Genomic DNA, 18,129 nt, shown 5'->3' with positions numbered 1-18,129 from the left:
CATGATGTAAATGGTATGCTAGGTGCCAAAGGAAGTTTATGACTATCGGACAACCTCCTACTTAGATACCAGGCAATACTCTTTGAGGGACCAGTGCTTCAAATACATACGTGTATGGCCCTCAACCCTGCCACTTTTCTCCCAAAGGATGGGGAACCAATCGAGCATGACTGCCAACAAATTATAGTCCAGACTTATGCCACCCGGGATGATTTCTTAGAAGTCCCCTTAGCTAATCCTGACCTTAACCTATATACTGATGGAAGTTCATTTGTGGAGAATGGGATACAAAGGGCAGGTTATGCCATTGTTAGTGATGTAACCATACTTGAAAGTAAGCCTCTTCCCCCAGGGACCAGCGCCCAGTTAGCAGTACTAGTGGCACTTACCCGAGCCTTAGAACTGGGAAAGGGAAGAAGAATAAATGTGTATACAGATAACAAGTATGCTTATCTAATCCTACATGCCCATGCTGCAATATGGAAAGAAAGGGAGTTCCTAACCCCTGGGGGATCCCCCATTAAATACCACAAGGAAACCATGGAGTTATTGCATGCAGTGCAAAAACCCAAAGAGATGGCAGTCTTACACTGCTGAAGCCATCAAAAAGGGGAAGGAGAGGGAGAACAGCAGCATAAGCGGCTGGCAAAGGCAGGGAAAGACCAGCAGAAAAGAAAGAGAGAAAGAGACAGAAAGTCAGAGAGAGAGAGAGAGAGGAAGAGACAGAGAGACAAAGAGAGAAAGAGAGAATGAAAGAAAAAGACAGGGAGAGACAGACAAGAGGGAGTCAGAGAGAAAGAAAGAGAAAGACAAAGTCAAAGAAAGAGAAGGAAAGAGAAAGAGAGAGAGAGAGAGATAGAAAGGCAAAGAAGGAAAGATGAAGAGACAAAGAGGGAGTCAGAGAAAGAGAGAGAGAGACAGACAAAGAAGTCAAAGAGAGAGAAAGAGAAAGATGGAAGTAGTAAAGAAAAAACAGTGCACCCTATTCCTTTAAAAGCCAGGGTAAATTTAAAACCTGTAATTGCAAATTGAAGGTCTTCTCTGTAACCCTGTAACACTCCAATACCACCTTGTTGTCAGTGTAAACAAGGTCACAGCCCAAAAGCACTGAGGCCACTGATAACCAATAGCCTTCCTATCAAAAATCCTTAACCCAGCAGGTTTCCTAACAGGGGATCTCAATCTTAATTAATTACCATACAAATGTCCGACCAGATCTAGGAGGAATTCCCTTCAGGACAGGACAGGACGATAGATGGTTCCTCCTGGGCGATTAAGGAAAAAAGACACAATGGGTATTCAGTAAATAACAAGGAAACTCTTGCAGAAGCAGAGTTAGGAAAATTGCCTAATAACTGGTCTACTCAAACATGAGAGTTGTTTGCACTCAGCCAAACCTTAAAGTACTTCCAGAATCAGGAAGGAGCCATCTATACCAATTTTAAGTTAATATGGACTGAACGAGGTCTTATTAATAGCAAAGAATAATTGAAATCCCAAACTTACAAGGTTTTCAACAAACATAAAGTTTGCAAAAAGTTAACAGTGTAACATGTATTATCCTACTACCACACACTCTCAAAGTATTTCTCAGACAGTTTGCAAGAAACAACAAAATCTATCCTCACTCTACCATCCAAAGAGACTGTTTGGTAGCAGTGACTGTCCAAAACCACCGAGGCCTAGACCTCCTCACTGCTGAGAAAGCAGGACTCTGCACCTTCTTAGGGGAAGAGTGTTGTTTTTACACTAACCACTCAGGGATAGTACGAGATGCCACCCGGCGTTTACAGCAAAAGGCTTCAGAAATGAGATGCCTTTCAAACTCACATACCAACCTCTGGAGTTGGGCAACATGGCTTCTCCCCTTTCTAGGTCCCGTGACAGCCATCTTGCTGTTACTAGCCTTTAGGCCCCGTATCTTTAACCTTCTTGTCAAATTTGTTTCCTCTAGAATTGAGGCCATCAAGCAACAGATAGTCTTACAAATGGAATCCCAAATGAGTTCAACTAACGACTTCCACCGAGGACCCCTGGACCGACCTGCTGGCCCTTCCACTGGCCTAAAGAGTTCCCCTCTGGAGTACACTACAACTGCAGGGCCCCTTCTTTGCCCCTATCCAGCAGGAAGTAGCTGGAGCAGTCATCGGCCAAATTCCCAACAGCAGTTGGGGTGTCCTGTTTAGAGAGGGGATTGAGAGGTGAAGCTGGCTGGACTTCTGGGTCGGGTGGCGACTTGGAGAACTTTTCTGTCTAGCTAAAGGATTGTAAACGCACCAATCAGCACTCTGTGTCTAGCTAAAGGTTTGTAAAAGCACCAGTCAGCACTCTGTGCCTAACTAATCAGGTGGGGACTTGGAGAACTTTTGTGTCTAGCTGAAGGATTGTAAATGCACCAATCAGCACTCTGTCAAAATGGACCAATCAGTTCTCTGTAAAATGAACCAATCAGCTCTCTGTAAAGTGGACCAATCAGCACTCTGTAAAATGGAGCAATCAGCAGGATGTAGGTGGGGCCGATAGGGAGTAAAAGCAGGCCACCCGAACCAGCAGCAACAACCTTCTCAGGTCCCCTTCCATGCAGTGGAAGCTTTGTTCTTTCACTCTTCACAATAAATCTTGCGGCTGCTCACTCTTTGTGTCTGCACCATCTTTAAGAGCTGTAACACTCACCGTGAAGGTCTGCAGCTTCACTTCTAAAGTCAGTGAGACCACGAACCCATCAGAAGGAAGAAACTCCAGACATATCTGAACATCTGAAGAACAAACTCTGGATACACCATCTTTAAGAACTGTAACACTTACCATGAGGGTCCGCGGCTTCATTGTTGAAGTCAGCGAGACCAAGAACCCACCAATTAAGGACACAAAATGAACCTAACATATACAGAACATTCTACCAAATAGCAGCAGAATACATATTCTTTTCAAGTGCACACAGAATATTTTACAGGGTAGATCGCATGCTAGGTAACATAAAAGATCTTAACAAATTAAAGAAGTTTGAAATAATTTTAAGTGTCTTTTTCACCCAAACTGGTATAAAACTATAAATCAATAATAAAATTAAATAAAGAAAACTCACAAATACATGGAAATTAAACAACATGCTCTTAAACAACCTTTTTGTCAAAGAAAAAATCAAAAGAGAAATCAGAAAATATCTCAAAAAATGAAAATAAAAACACAACATCCCAAAACTTATGAGATACAGCAAGTGCAGTAGGGAAGTGTAGAAGGGAACGTTATAGTGATAAATGCATACATTTAAAAAAGAAAAAAGTCTCAATTAAACAAACTAACTTTAAAACTCAAGAAGCTATAAAAAGAAAAACAAAGTGAGGACAAATTTAGCAGAAAAAGGAAATAATAAAAGCTGGAGCTGAAATAAATTAAATAGAGGATAAAAAAGAGTGTAAAAATAAATGAAACTAAGAGGTGGGTTTTTGAAAAGATAAAATTTACAAATCCTTAGCTAGACTAAGAAATAAAGAGAGAAGACTCACATAAATAAAATCAGAAATGAAAAATAAGACATTACAACTGACGCCAAGAAAATTTTTAAAAGACCAGAAAGGACTGTTATGAAAGATTTTACACCAACAAATTGAACAACTTAGAAGAAATTTATAATTTCCTAGACATATACATTCTACCAAGACTGATTTAAGAAGAAATAGAAACCCTGAGCAAACCAATAGCAAATATATAAATTGAATGGGTATTCAAAAAACATCCAAACAACAGAAAGCTGAGGACCAGATGCCTTTATGTATGAATTCTTCTGAACATTTAAAGAAGAATTAATACTGACACTTGTTAAACTCTTCCAAAAAATAGAACAGGGAACATTTTCAAACTCATTTTATGCAGCCAGCATCATTGATACCAAAGCGAATGACACCACACACACACACACACACACACACAAAACTACAGGTCAATAGCACTGATGAACATGGGTGCAAAAATTCTCAACAATATATTAGCAAACTGAATTCAACAGCACATGAAAAGGATCATACACTATAAATGTTAGTCCATTTGCATTGCTATAAAGAAATACCTGAGGCTGGGAGTAATTTAAAAATAAAACAAGTTTAATTGACTCATGGTTCTGCAGACTGTACAAGCATGGCACCAGCATCTGCTTGGCTTCTGGTAAGGTCTCATGGTGGAATGCAAGAATCAGCATATTACATGGTGAGAGCAGGAGCAAGAGTGAGGGGAGGTGCCACACATTTTAAACAAGCAGATCTCACAATAACTCACTCACTACTGCAAGGACAGCACCAATCTGTTCATGAGGACTCTACCCCCATAACCCAAACACCTCCCACCAGGCCCTACTTCCAACACTGGGGAATACATTTCAACATAAGATTTGGAGGGAACAAACATCCAAACCATATCACCATGATATAGTGGGATATCCCAGGGATGCAAGGATAGTTCAAGGTACACAAATCAATAAATGTGACGCACCACATTGGGAGAAAGAAGGGCAAAAATCACGAGTTTATCTCAACAGATGCACAAAAAGCATTTGAGAAAATTCAAAATGCTTTCACAATAAAAACAGTCAACAAATTAGGTATAGAAAAAAATTACCTAAACACAATAAAGGCCATATATGAAAAGCCCACAACTAACATTATACTTGTATTAGTCCATTTCATGCAGCTGTAAAAGGCACATCTGAGTCTGGGCAATTTACGAAATAAAGAGGTTTAATTGGACTCTCAGTTCCACATGGCTGGGGAGGCCTCACAATCATGGCGGAAGGTAGGGAGGAGCAAGTCACATCTTATGTGGATGGCAGCAGGCAAAGGAAACTTGTGCAGTGAAGCTCCCATTTTTTTAAAACATCAGATCTCACGAGACTCATTCATTATCAAGAAAACAACGCAGGAAAGACCCGCCGTCATAATTCAATCACCTCCCACCTGGTTGCTCCCACGACATGTAGGAATTGTGGGAGTTACAATTCAAGATGAGACTTGGTGGGGCGGGGGGACACAGCCAAACCATATCAATACTCAAAGTCAAATACTGAAAGTTTTTTCTCTTTTATCTGGAATAAGTCAAGAATACCTATGCTTACCACCTTCTATTCAACATTGTACTGAGAGTCCTAACAAGGGCAGTTAGGCAAGACAAAAAGGAAAGGCATCTGAAATTGAAAGGAACAAGTAAAATGATCTCTGTATACAGATGACATGATCTTGTATGTAGAGAGCACTAAAGATTAAACACACACACACAAGCTGTTAGAACTAATAAACAAATTCAGTAAAGTTGTAGAATATGAAATCAACATTAAAAAGTCAGTTGCATTTCTATAAACTAGTAATGAACAATCCAAAACAATATAAACTTAGCAAAAACAGAAACAAAACAAACAAAAAACAAAAGGACCCAAAGAAACTTTTGAAGGTGATGAATATGTTTAGTACCTTGATTGTGATAATAAAAACACAAGGGAATACATAGATCCAAAGTCACCGAATTATATATGTTAATTATGTGCAGCTTTATGTATAAAATTGTACCTCAGCAAAGCTGGGGGGAAAAAGAAAAACTATGTAGTTATATAAACTTTGACGCAAATAATTCCTTTATCGATATTCAGCACCAATTTATGATAACAGATTTTTACAAGAAATCTACAGGTAACTTTATACATTATGTTGAAAGACTACATTTTTTCACCTTAATTTTGGGGAAAAGGCACTAATGTTCTTTTGCAATACTTTTATTAAGCACCATAATTGAAGTCCTATCTAGTGTGTAATAGGCAAGGAAAATAAATAACAATTTTACATAGAAGGAAGGAACAAACCTCTTCTTATTTGTAAGCAACATAGTTGTATATCTAGAAATATTCTTCTTATTCTCTAGGACTATAAGTAGGTTAAATATTATTTAAAAGACCTAAGTAATGAAAATACATAGCATGTTTGTGGACTGGAAGTTTCAACATAGTCAAGTTGTCAAATCTCCTCAAACTGTTCTAGAGATTTAATGCAATTTTAATCAAAATCTCAACTGTTTTTACAGATTTCAACAAATTCACCTAATACTGAAAATTATACTGAGGGTCAAAAGAGCTAGCATAGTTGAAACAATTTTGAAAAACAGGAATAAATCACACTATCCAATTTTAAGGTTTATTATAATGCCACAGCAATTAAGACAGCATGCTATTGGCAAAAAGACACATAAACCAACTGAGTAGAGAAAAAGAGTCCCCAAATTGACCCATATACATAACCAATTTATTTGACAAAGATATAAATCAATGCAATAGAAAAGGGTATTTTAAACAATATTCAGTAATATAAAAAATACACAATTGATACTTGCAGCAACTTAGATAAATCTGAAGTGCATTGTGCTGAGTAAAATGAACAAGTCTGAAAATATTACACACTATAAAATTCTACTTTTATGGCATTTTCAAGTAGATAACAGATATTGTAATTAATAGAGCCTTCAGAAATAATACCACACATCTACAGCCATCTGATCTTTGACAAACCTGACAAAAACAAGAAATGGGGAAAGGATTCCCTATTTAATAAATGGTGCTGGGAAAATTGGCTAGCCATAAGTAGAAAGCTGAAACTGGATCCTTTCCTTACTCCTTATACGAAAATTAATTCAAGATGGATTAGAGACTTAAATGTTAGACCTAAAACCATAAAAACCCTAGAAGAAAACCTAGATAATACCATTCAGGACATAGGCATGGGCAAGGACTTCACATCTAAGACACCAAAAGCAATGGCAACAAAAGCCAAAATTGACAAATGGGACCTAATTAAACTAAAGAGCTTCTGCACAGCAAAAGAAACTACCATCAGAGTGAACAGGCAACCTACAGAATGGGAGAAAATTTTTGCAATCTACTCATCTGACAAAGGGCTAATATCCAGAAGCTACAAAGAACTCAAACAAATTTACAAGAAAAAAACAAACAACCCCATCAAAAAGTGGGCAAAGGATATGAACAGACACTTCTCAAAAGAAGACATTCATATAGCCAACAGACACATGAAAAAATGCTCATCATCACTTGCCATCAGAGAAATGCACATCAAAACCACAATGAGATACCATCTCACACCAGTTAGAATGGCAATCATTAAAAAATCAGGAAACAACAGGTGCTGGAGAGGATGTGCAGAAATAAGAACGCTTTTACACTGTTGGTGGGACTGTAAACTAGTTCAATCATTGTGGAAAACAGTGTGGCGATTCCTCAAGGATCTAGAACTAGAAATACCATTTGACCCAGCCATCCCATTACTGGGTATATACCCAAAGGATTATAAATATGCTGCTATAAAGACACATGCACACGTATGTTTATTGCAGCACTATTCACAATAGCAAAGACTTGGAATCAACCCAAATGTCCATCTGTGACAGACTGGATTAAGAAAATGTGGCATATATACACCATGGAATACTATGCAGCCATAAAAAAGGATGAGTTCATGTCCTTTGTAGGGACATGGATGCAGCTGGAAACCATCATTCTCATCAAACTATCACAAGAACAGAAAACCAAACACTGCATGTTTTCACTCATAGGTGGGAATTGAACAATGAGATCACTTGGACACAGGAAGGGGAGCATCACACACTGGATCCTATTGTGGGTGGGGGTGGGGGGAGGGATAGCATTAGGAGATATACCTAATGTAAATGATGAGTTAATGGGTGCAGCACACCAACATGGCACATGTATACATATGTAACAAACCTGCACGTTGTGCACATGTACCCTAGAACTTAAAGTATAATAATAATAATAAAAAAGAATAGATTAGTTGTTGGTGTAGATTAGGCATGGGAAGGAAATGCTACTATAAAGAGATGCATAAAGGAGGTTTGAGGGCTTATGCTCCTGATTTGTGTCATCATTATGGTGGTCTTTACATGAACTTGTACACCAAAAAGTAATCAAATTTTGTAATAATTTTTACAAATAAAATTTTAAATTAAAAGATTGTTTCAATGGGAAAAAATAAAAAATATGTGAACATCTTTTCTCCTTGAACTCGTATTTCGTTTTACTTCCCCCACAGAATATTACAATATATTAATACGTTTAGAAGTGTCTTACTGATCACTCTCACATACTTGTATTTATATATATATAATTTTATTTTTATTTTTGTGATCATGAGTCTCTAATTGCTTTTATTTCCTAGAGTGAGTTACCATTACTATTATGCATAGCACATAATTGATAAAACTACATGACTATATCACACATTTTTGGAAAATTACTTAATATGAAAAAGCAGAAAACCAGGAAACCTGAGAGGACCCACAGACCCTCTGAAAAAAGCGGACTGCCCCTGAAGGACCCAGGAGACACTCCAATACTGTGAGTGCCCAAACTGTGGTAGTGAGAACGGAAGATCCTCCGCTCGTGAACACACATTCCCACTGGGGAACCTGAAGGTCAAGTTTGCGGGAGAAGTTTCTGACCTTACCTGGAACTGAGTGAATTCACTCAACCTGGAGTTGAGTGAAATACGGGGTAGAGGAAGCAACAGGAAAGGCCCTTGGAGCTGGCTGGGTCCCCAAGCAGGCCATTCTTGCCTGGTACCACAGGGATCCTTCAGGAGGGCAGCCGGAGGTGAGAGGAAAATACCACAAGGAGAAAAGTCTCCAGCTGAACTTTGTAACAATTTAAATAGGGTGAGAAGCCTCCTGATCAGAACTCAGGGGAGGGCGCTAATCAGGTGTGCAGACTCCACAGGTGGGAGAAGAACCAAAGCCCTTTTCTTTCACAGCTGGGAGGCGGGTAGCCTCAGGCAAATTCTCAAGCCCTTCTCCCCCACTGCCTGGAAACAGACTCGGTGCTGTTAGTCTGGGGGGCATGGTGGGAGTGAAACCGGCCTTCAGATTGCGTGCTAGCTGGGTGAGGCCTGTGACTGCCAGCTTTCCCCCACTTCCCTGACAACCTGCATGACTCAGCAGAGGCAGCCATAATCCTCCTAGGTACACAAGTGCATTTCACCTGGGAATTTAACCCCCGTCTCCAACAGCAGCCACAGCAAGACCCAATCAAAGAGAGTCTGAGCTCAACTACACCTAGCCCTGCCCCCACCTGATGGGCCTTCCCTACCCACCCTGGCAGCTGAAGACAAATAATGCATACTCTTAAGACTTCTAGGGCCCTGAACACCAACAGTTCCTCTCCATACTACCACAGCTGATGCTCTCTAGAAAGCACCACCTCCCTGCAGGAGGTCAACCAGCACAAAAGCACAACATTAAACCACCAAAGCTAAGAACACTTACAGAGTCCATTTCACCCCCCTGCCACCTCCACCAGAACAGGTACTGGTGTCCATGGCTGAGAGACCCATAGATGGTTCACATCACAGGATTCTATGCAGACAACCTCCAGTACCAGCCCAGAGCCTGGTAGACTTTCTGGGTGGCTAGACCCAGAAGAGAGATAACAATCACTGCAGATCAGCTCTGAGGAAACCACATACATTGGAAAAGGGGGAGAGTACTACATCAAGGAGACACCCTGTGGGACGAAAGAATCTGAACGACAGACTTCAGCCCTAGACCTTTTCTCTGACAGAGCCTACCTAAATGAGAAGGAACCAGAAAACTAACTCTGGTAATTTGACAAAACAAAGCTCTCTAACATCCCCCAAAAATCGCACTAGCTCACCAGCAATGGATACAAACCAAGAAGAAATCTCATATTTACCTAAAAAAGAATTCAGGAGGTTAGTTATTAAGCTAATCAGGTTGGCAGAAGAGAAAGGCAAACTCAATGAAAGGGAATCCAAAAAAATGATACAAGAAGCAAAGGGAGAAATATTCAAGGAAATAGATAGCATAAAGAAAAAACAATCAAAACTTTAGGAAACATTGGACACACTTATATAAATGCAAAATGTTCTAGAAAGTCTCAGCAATAAAATTGAACAAGTAGAAGAAATTCAGAGCTTGAAGACAAGGCCTTTCAATTAACCCAATCCATCAAAGGCAAATAAAACAGAATTAGAAAATATGAACAAAGCCTCCAAGAAGTCTGGGGTTATGTTAAATGACCAAACCTAAGAATAGTCAGTGTCCCTGAGAAAGAGAGAAATCTAGAAGTTTGGACTATTTGGGGGAATAATTGAGGAAAACTTCCTCAGCCTTCCTAGAGACCTAGACATCCAAATACAAGAAGCACAAAGAACACCTGGGAAATTCATCACAAAAAGAGAATTGCCTTGGCACATTGTCATCAGGTGATCTAAAGTTAAGATGAAGGAAAGAATCTTAAGAGCTGTGAGACAAAAGCACCAGGTAACCTAGAAAAGAAAATCTATCAGATTAACAGCAGATTTCTCAGCAGAAACCCCACAAGTTAGAAGGGGTTGGGGCCCTATCTTCAACATCCTAGAATAAAACAATATCAATAAAGAATTTTGTCTCCAATGAAAGTAAGCATCATATATGAGGGAAAGACACAGTCTTTTCCAGACAAACAAATGCTGAGAGAATTTGCCACTACGAAGCCACCACTACAAAAACTGTGAAAAGGAGCTCTAAATCTTGAAACAAATCCTGGAAACACATCAAAACAGAAACTCTTTAAAATCTACATCACACAGGACCTATAAAACAAATGACAATTTAAAAAGCAAAAACAAAAACAAAAACAAGGTACACAGCAAAATGAATGGAAAGGTACCTCATATCTCAACACTAACATTGAATATAAATGGCGTAAATGCTCCATTTAAAAGGTGCAGAACTGCAGAATGGATAAGAACTCACCAATCAACTCTCTGCTGGCTTTAGGAGACTCACCTAACACATAAGGACTCACATAAACTTAAAGTAAAGGGGTGGAAAAAGGCATTTCATGCCCATGGACACCAAAAGTGAGCAGGAGTAGCTATTCTTATATCAGACAAAACAAACTTTAAAGCCACAGCAGTTAAAAGAGACGAAGAGGGATATTATATAATGGTAAAAGGCCTTGTCCAACGGGAAAATATCACAATCCTAAACATGTATGCACATAACACTGGAGCTCCAAAATTTATAAAACAATTAGTAATAGACCTAAGAAATGAGATAGACAGCAACACAATAATAGTGGGGGACTTCAATACTCCACTGACAGCACTGGACAGGTCATAAAGACAGAAAGTCAACAAAGAAACAATGGATTTAAACTATACCTTAGAACAAATGGACTTAACATACATACAGAACATTTCATCCAACAACCACAAAATACACATTCTATTCAACAGTGCGTGAAACTTTCTTCAACATAGACCATATGATAAGCCATAAAACAAGCCTCAATAAATTAAGAAAATTGAAAGTATACCAAGCACTATCTCAGACCACAGTGGAATAAAACTGGAAATCAACTCCAAAAGGAACCTATAACACTACGCAAATACATGGAAATGAAATATTCTGCTCCTGAATGAGCATTAGGTCAAAAATGAAATCAAGATGGAAATTTAAAAATTCTTTGAACTGAATGACGATAATGACATAACCTATCAAAACCTCCGGGATACAGCAAAGGCAGTGCTAAGAGGAAAGTTCATAGCCCTAAACACCTACATCAAAAGACTGAAAGAGCACAAATTGACACTCTCAAGGAACTAGAGAAACAAGAGCAAACCAAACCCAAACCCAGCAGATGAAAGGAAATAACCAAGATCAGAGCAGAACTAAATGAAATTGAAACAAAAAAAAATACAAAAGAGTAAAATGAAACAAAAGCAGGTTATCTGAAAAGATAAACAAAATTAATAGACCACTGACAAGATTAACCAAGAAAAGAAGAGTGAAAATCCAAATAACCTCACTAAGAAATGAAACAGAAGATATTACAACTGACACCACTGAAATACAAAAGATCATTCAAGGCTACCATGAACACCTTTGCACACATGAACTAGAAAACCTAGAAGAGATGGATAAATTCCTGGAAAAATACAACTCTCCTAGCTCAAATCAGGAAGAATTAGATACCTTGAACAGACTAATAACAAGCAGATAGATTGAAATGGTAATTTTAAAATTAGCAACAAAAAAATTCCAGGACCAGACGGATTCACAGCAGAGTTCTATTTGACATTAAAAGAAGAATTGGCAGTAATCTTTTTGACACTATTCCACAAGATACAGAAAGAGGGAATCTTCCCTAATTCACTCTATGAAGCCAGCATCACCCTAATACCAAAACCGGGAAAGGACAAAACCAAAAAAGAAAACTACAGGCTGACATCCCTCATGAACATAGATGCTAAAATCCTTAACAAAATACTAGTTAATCAAATCCAACAACATATCATAAAGATAATCCACCATGATTAAGTGGGTCTCACAGTAGGGATGCAGGGATGGTTTAACATATGCAAGTCAATAAATGTGATACACCACATAAACAGAATTAAAAACAAAAATCCCATGACTATCTCAACAGATGCAGGAAAAGTGTTGACAAATTCGGCATCCCTTTATGATTAAAGCTGTCAAGAAAATCAGTGTAAAAGGGACATATCTCAATGTAATAAAAGCCATCCATGACAAATCCACAGCCAACATAATACTGAATATGGAATAGTTGAAAGCATTCCCTCTGAGAACTGGAGCAAGACAAGGATGCCCACTCTTACCACTCCTCTTCAACATAGTTCTGGAAGTCCTATCCAGAGCAATCAGACAAAAGAAAGAAATAAAGGGCATCCAAACAGTTGAAGAAGAAGTCAAAATGTCACTGTTTGCTGATGATATAATCGTGTACCTCAAAAACCCCAAAGATTCCTCTAGAAAGCTCCTAGAACTGGTCAAAGAATTTATCAAAGTTTGTGGATACAAGATTAATGTACACAAACCAGTACATTCTCTACATAGCTCTTCTATACACCAACAGCAACCAAACGGAGAATCGAATCAAGAGCTCAACCCCTTTTACAATAGCTGCAATAGATAAATAAATAAAATACTTAGAAATGTATCTAACCACGGAGGCAAAAGACCTCTACAAGGAAAACTACAAAACACAGCTGAAAGAAATCACAGGAGACACAAACAAATGGAAACACATTTCATGCTCATGGATCAATATTGTGAAAACGACCATACTGCCAAAAGCATTCTACAGATTCAATGCAATTCCCATCAAAATACCAGCATCATTCTTTGCAGAGCTAGAAAAAGCTATTTTATAATTCATATGGAACCAAAAAAGAGCCCACTTAGCCAAAACAAGACTAAGCATAGAGAACAAATCTGGAGGCATCACACTACCAGATTTCAAACTATACTATAAGGTCATAGTCACCAAAACAGCATGGAACTGGTATAAAAATAGGCACATAGATCCATGGAGAATACAGAACCCAGAAATAAACTCAAATACTTACATCCAGCTGATATTCGACAAAGCAAACAAAAATATAAAGTGGAAAAGGACACCCTTTTCAACAAATGGTGCTGGGATAATTGGCTGGCCATATGTAGGAGAATGAAACTGGATTCTCATCTCTCACCTTATACAAAAATCAACTCAAGATGGATTAAGGACTTAAATCTAAGACCTGGAACTGTAAAAATTCTAGAAGAAAACATTGGAAAACCCCTTCTAGACTTTGGCTTAGTCAAGATTTCATGACCAAGAACCCAAAAGCAAATTCAATAAAAACAAAGCTAAATAGCTAGGACTTAATTAAACTGAAGAGCTTTTGTGTGGCAAAAGGAACAGTCAGCAAAGTAAACAGACAACACATAGAGTGGGAGAAAATCTTCACAATCTATACATCTGACAAAGGACTAATATCCAGAATCTACAATGAGCTCAAACACATCAGTAAGAAAAAAACAAACAATCCCATCAAAAAGTGGGCTGAGGACACGAACAGACAGTTCTCAAAAGAAGTTATACGAATGGACAACAAACATATGAAAAAATGCTCAACATCACTAATGATCAGGGAAATGCAAATCAAAACCACAATGCAATACCACCTTACTCCTGCAAAAATGGCCATAATCAAGAAATCAAAAAACAGTAGATGTTGACATGGTTGCAGTGATAAGGAACACTTTTACACTGCTGGTGGGAAAGTAAACTAGCACAGTCACTATGGAAGATAGTGTGGAGATTTCTTAAAGAACTAACAGTAGAACTACCATTTGATCCGGCAATCCCACTACTGGGTATTTATCCAGAGGAAAAGAAGTCATTATTCGAAAAAGATACTTGCACACACATGTTTATAGCAGCACAGTTCGCAATTGCAAAATCATGGAACCAACCCAAATGCCCATCAGTCAACGAGTGGATAAAGAATTGTGGTATATATGGAATACTACTCAGACATAAAAGGAATCAATTATGGCATTCACATAGACTGGATGAGACTGGAGTCTATTATCCTAAGTGAAGTAACTCAGGAATGGAATACCAAATATCATATGTTCTCACTGATATTTGGGAGCTAAGCTATGAGGGTGCAAAGGCAGAAGAATGATACAGTAGACTTTGGGGACTTGGGGGGAAGAATGGGAGGGGGATGAGCGATAAAAGACTGCAAATTGGATGCAGTGCATACTTCTCAGGTCATGGGTGAACCAAAATCTCACAAATCACCACTAAGGAACTTATTCATGTAACCAAACACCACCTGTACCTCAATAACCTATGGGGGAAAAAAGCAAAATGTTATTGAAAATTGCTAGATTCAGGTATGTCTCAGTATCAATTCAATTTCTTTCTTTTATGAAAAAAAGCTCATCACTGGTCATTAATTTTTACTTTATATAGAAAAAGTATTGAGAAATTTTGTTCATATAAAAAAGTTTATAAGAATGGAAGTTTCTTTGAATGTCTTCTGTGTTACATGTGAAACGTTACACAGTGTTCTACCCTCAACACAGTTTTTAATGATCAGTCACTGATAATGCAACTAGCTCAATTTTATCGGAAGCAAATGATTTAAACCATTTGACTTTTAAAGACATTTCTCTCTATATTATTAGAGATCCCTATGATCAAAATGAGAACAATTTAAGCAAAACAATAGATAACAACAGTATAGGATAATAACTTGTAGAATAAAAAAGAAAGTCAAACACAAAATATGAAGGAAAAGCTCTTCTTTACAGAAGAATTCCAATTAATAAATGTAGAAAGATTGAGGGAAATAGAAAGTCACCATTAGAACACCACAGTAATTATTGTTGCAGAGAAGATCCACTAATGGATGCTAAAATCAATGGGCAAAAGTTTAAGGAGAAACAGGATATTGCATAGTTTCAAAGTATCTACTCCGAGATACATGTGATGGTTAATTTTATGTGTCAACTTGACTGGGATCAAGGATGCTCAAATTGCTGGTGTGTCTGTGAGGGTGTCTCCAGAAGAGATTAGCATTTGCATTAGCATATACTCTGTCTACTCAGTAGATTGACTAAAAAAGATCATCATCAACAATGTGCATGAGTATAAATCATTCTATTATAAAGATTCACGCATGCATATGTTATTGCAGCAATAATCACAATAGCAAAGACATGGAATCAACCCAAATGCCCATCAATGGTAGACTGGTTTAAGAAAATGTGGTACATATACACCGTGAAATATTATGCAGCCATAAAAAGGAATGAGATCGTGTCCTTTGCAGGGACATGAATGGAGCTGGAAGCCATTATCCTCAGCAAACTAATGCAGGAACAAAAAACCACCCACCACATGTTCTCACTTATATGTGAGAGCTGAACACCTGTTGGAGAGCTGTGCATGGGTAGGGAGAACATCAGGATAAATAGCTAATGCATGCTGGGCTTAATACCTAGGTGATAAGTTGATAGGTGCAGCAAACCACTATGGCACACGTTTACCTATGTAACAAACCTGCACACCCTGCACATTGTACATGTATCCCAGAACTTAAAATAAAACTTTCAAAAAATAAAAAATACACAAATTGTCAACCAAAACATAAATAAATAGAAGTGAAGACATTCAAGACATGTAAAACAAAACAAGACAAAAACAATATATGTGAGGATCATTTGATCTGTTTAGGGCCTGAATAGAGTAAAAAGGTGGAGGAAGAGTGAATTTGCTGTCTCTGCTTGAGGTGGAACATCCATCTTCTCCTGCTTTCAGACATCGATGTGCCTCATTCTTGGGACTTTGAACTCAGAATGAGAATTATACCGTTGTTCCACTGGTTCTCAGGCCTCCAGATTTGAACTGGAACTACACACTGGCTTTCCTGGGCCTCCAGCTCTCAAACAGCAGATCATGGGACTTCTCAGACTCCATAAATACATAAGCCAATCCCTCATAAAAACATCTTTCTGTATACCTATATGTAACCTGTTAGCTCTGTGTCTCTGGAAAACACTGAATAATAAAATATATATTAATTGCAAAGAGAAAGTCTAAAATTATTTTAAAATAAGAAGTTAAAACAAACTAAAAATTAGAAATTGTTTATTTTAGGATTTGTCTCATGGACTACAAACACACAGGCACATACATACAGCCATATATTTTACAGGTCATATTTCAGTTTTCTAATCAAAATCTTCTACAAGCACTTCTAAAATTTATGGTAGACAGAGTAAGACACTTGAGAGTTATTATGTATAGATAGATTAGTAATTTAGTTTTATTGTTAAAAATTATTGCTTATAAGTATTCATTTGACATAATTAGGGCAGCATATTAGCTGAAAAGGAAGGGTTTCTTCTAATTAGGTGAAACTGGTTTTCTGAAGTTCTGGGCATCACATTCTTGATAGCATTTTAGTAACATTTTGTATTCCACTTGTGCATAAGTAAATATTCTACTTTTATAAGGTCATTTTAAATCTCTGTGTGGAAATCTCTGCATGTAAACATATAGAGAAGCTATAGGGTCATTAGTAACTGACGGGTCCACCAAAGTTATTTTTTTATCAGTGCTCTCTTTGCTTTTCTCTCATAGGACTCTTTCTCAGCAATGTTGCTATTATTTTTAAACATAGTTGGGTGATAGAATACATCATAGCAAGATTCAAGATAAATGTTCTGCTTTTCTTTTGTGTAGTGGGAGAAGGGCAGCTATGAACGGAGAGGAAGGAAAAGGGAACCATGGTAAGACACCTTGACTTCAAGCATGGACTCTGGTAGATCAATATTAAGAATTGAATCATATGGAAGTTGAGATAACACTGGGAATTGATTCTTTTAATTCTCCCTTTGCCCGAATACCCCTTGAGAAATCTAGTGTTCCTCCAGGGGAAGGAATACTTCTAATTTGTAGAGGATCCAGAGTTTCAGGAAAAAAAAAAAAAAATGCCAATTTTTGCTTCAATCCTTTAATAGCTTCATTAGGAGCACAATTATTATGGTTATAATTGGTGTGAAGACTACTAACATTACATAAATCAGATTAATAGCTTGTGTTGCATAGCATTTTTGGGTTTTCAAATTATCTTACATATGTTATTTCATGTCACTCTGTCTTGGACTTACTTATCTGGAAAGCAGAGCCTGAGGAGAAGGCTTGCTTGAAAGTAGTATATTTGGGAAGTGATTCCAGAAAACAGACAAGAGGGCTAGGGAAGTGAAACAGGTAAGGAGGGAATGAAAATACAGGTAGGAATTCTTGAGTTGGATATCTCTGTGGATGGCTGGGACCTTCTGAGAAACCTAAAGGAGTATGAAGGAGTATTCTCGGGACTATCAGTCCAGGGGAAAACATTAGTCAAGGAAGGTCCCAAGGACATCCAATGCCAAGGTGTCATCAAAACCACAGGGTAGGGAGCAAGACATGGCAGCAGTGGGTTCAAGATGAAGCACTGTCAGGTTGCACACAACAAAGTGGGTGGAAGTCTGCAATGAAATCATTAATACGCTATTGGTTGGAGTAGAAAGTAAGGTCTAGACTCTTTTAAATCGCACAAGAGGTGTTCTATACATATTCTTACAGCAACACTATGAGATAGGGCAGAAATTATTATTATCATTTTAAAGGGAAAAATGTAAAAACAATCTACTGCGATTGTTAGTAAATGACTTGGCCACTCTGTGCTCAGTTTTCATATCTGGAAAAAAGTACAG

General features: G+C 38.0%; 1 long non-coding RNA gene across 1 annotated transcript; it reads right to left on the bottom strand.

The window, feature by feature from the left end:
* Positions 1 to 4,041: 4,041 nt before the first annotated feature.
* LOC117078163 lies at positions 4,042 to 14,565 on the bottom strand. The gene is made up of 3 exons (XR_004434937.1): positions 14,425 to 14,565; positions 13,487 to 13,489; positions 4,042 to 4,052 (listed from the first exon to the last, which is right to left on the bottom strand). It is a non-coding gene; the product is annotated as an uncharacterized LOC117078163 (long non-coding RNA).
* Positions 14,566 to 18,129: the final 3,564 nt, after the last annotated feature.

This window comes from Trachypithecus francoisi, unplaced genomic scaffold, assembly GCF_009764315.1.
Source record: "Trachypithecus francoisi isolate TF-2019V2 unplaced genomic scaffold, Tfra_2.0 Lachesis_group6, whole genome shotgun sequence".
NCBI lineage: Eukaryota > Metazoa > Chordata > Mammalia > Primates > Cercopithecidae > Trachypithecus > Trachypithecus francoisi.
Note: the sequence above shows the minus strand (reverse complement) of the source record. Positions and strands in the feature narration are given on the sequence as shown.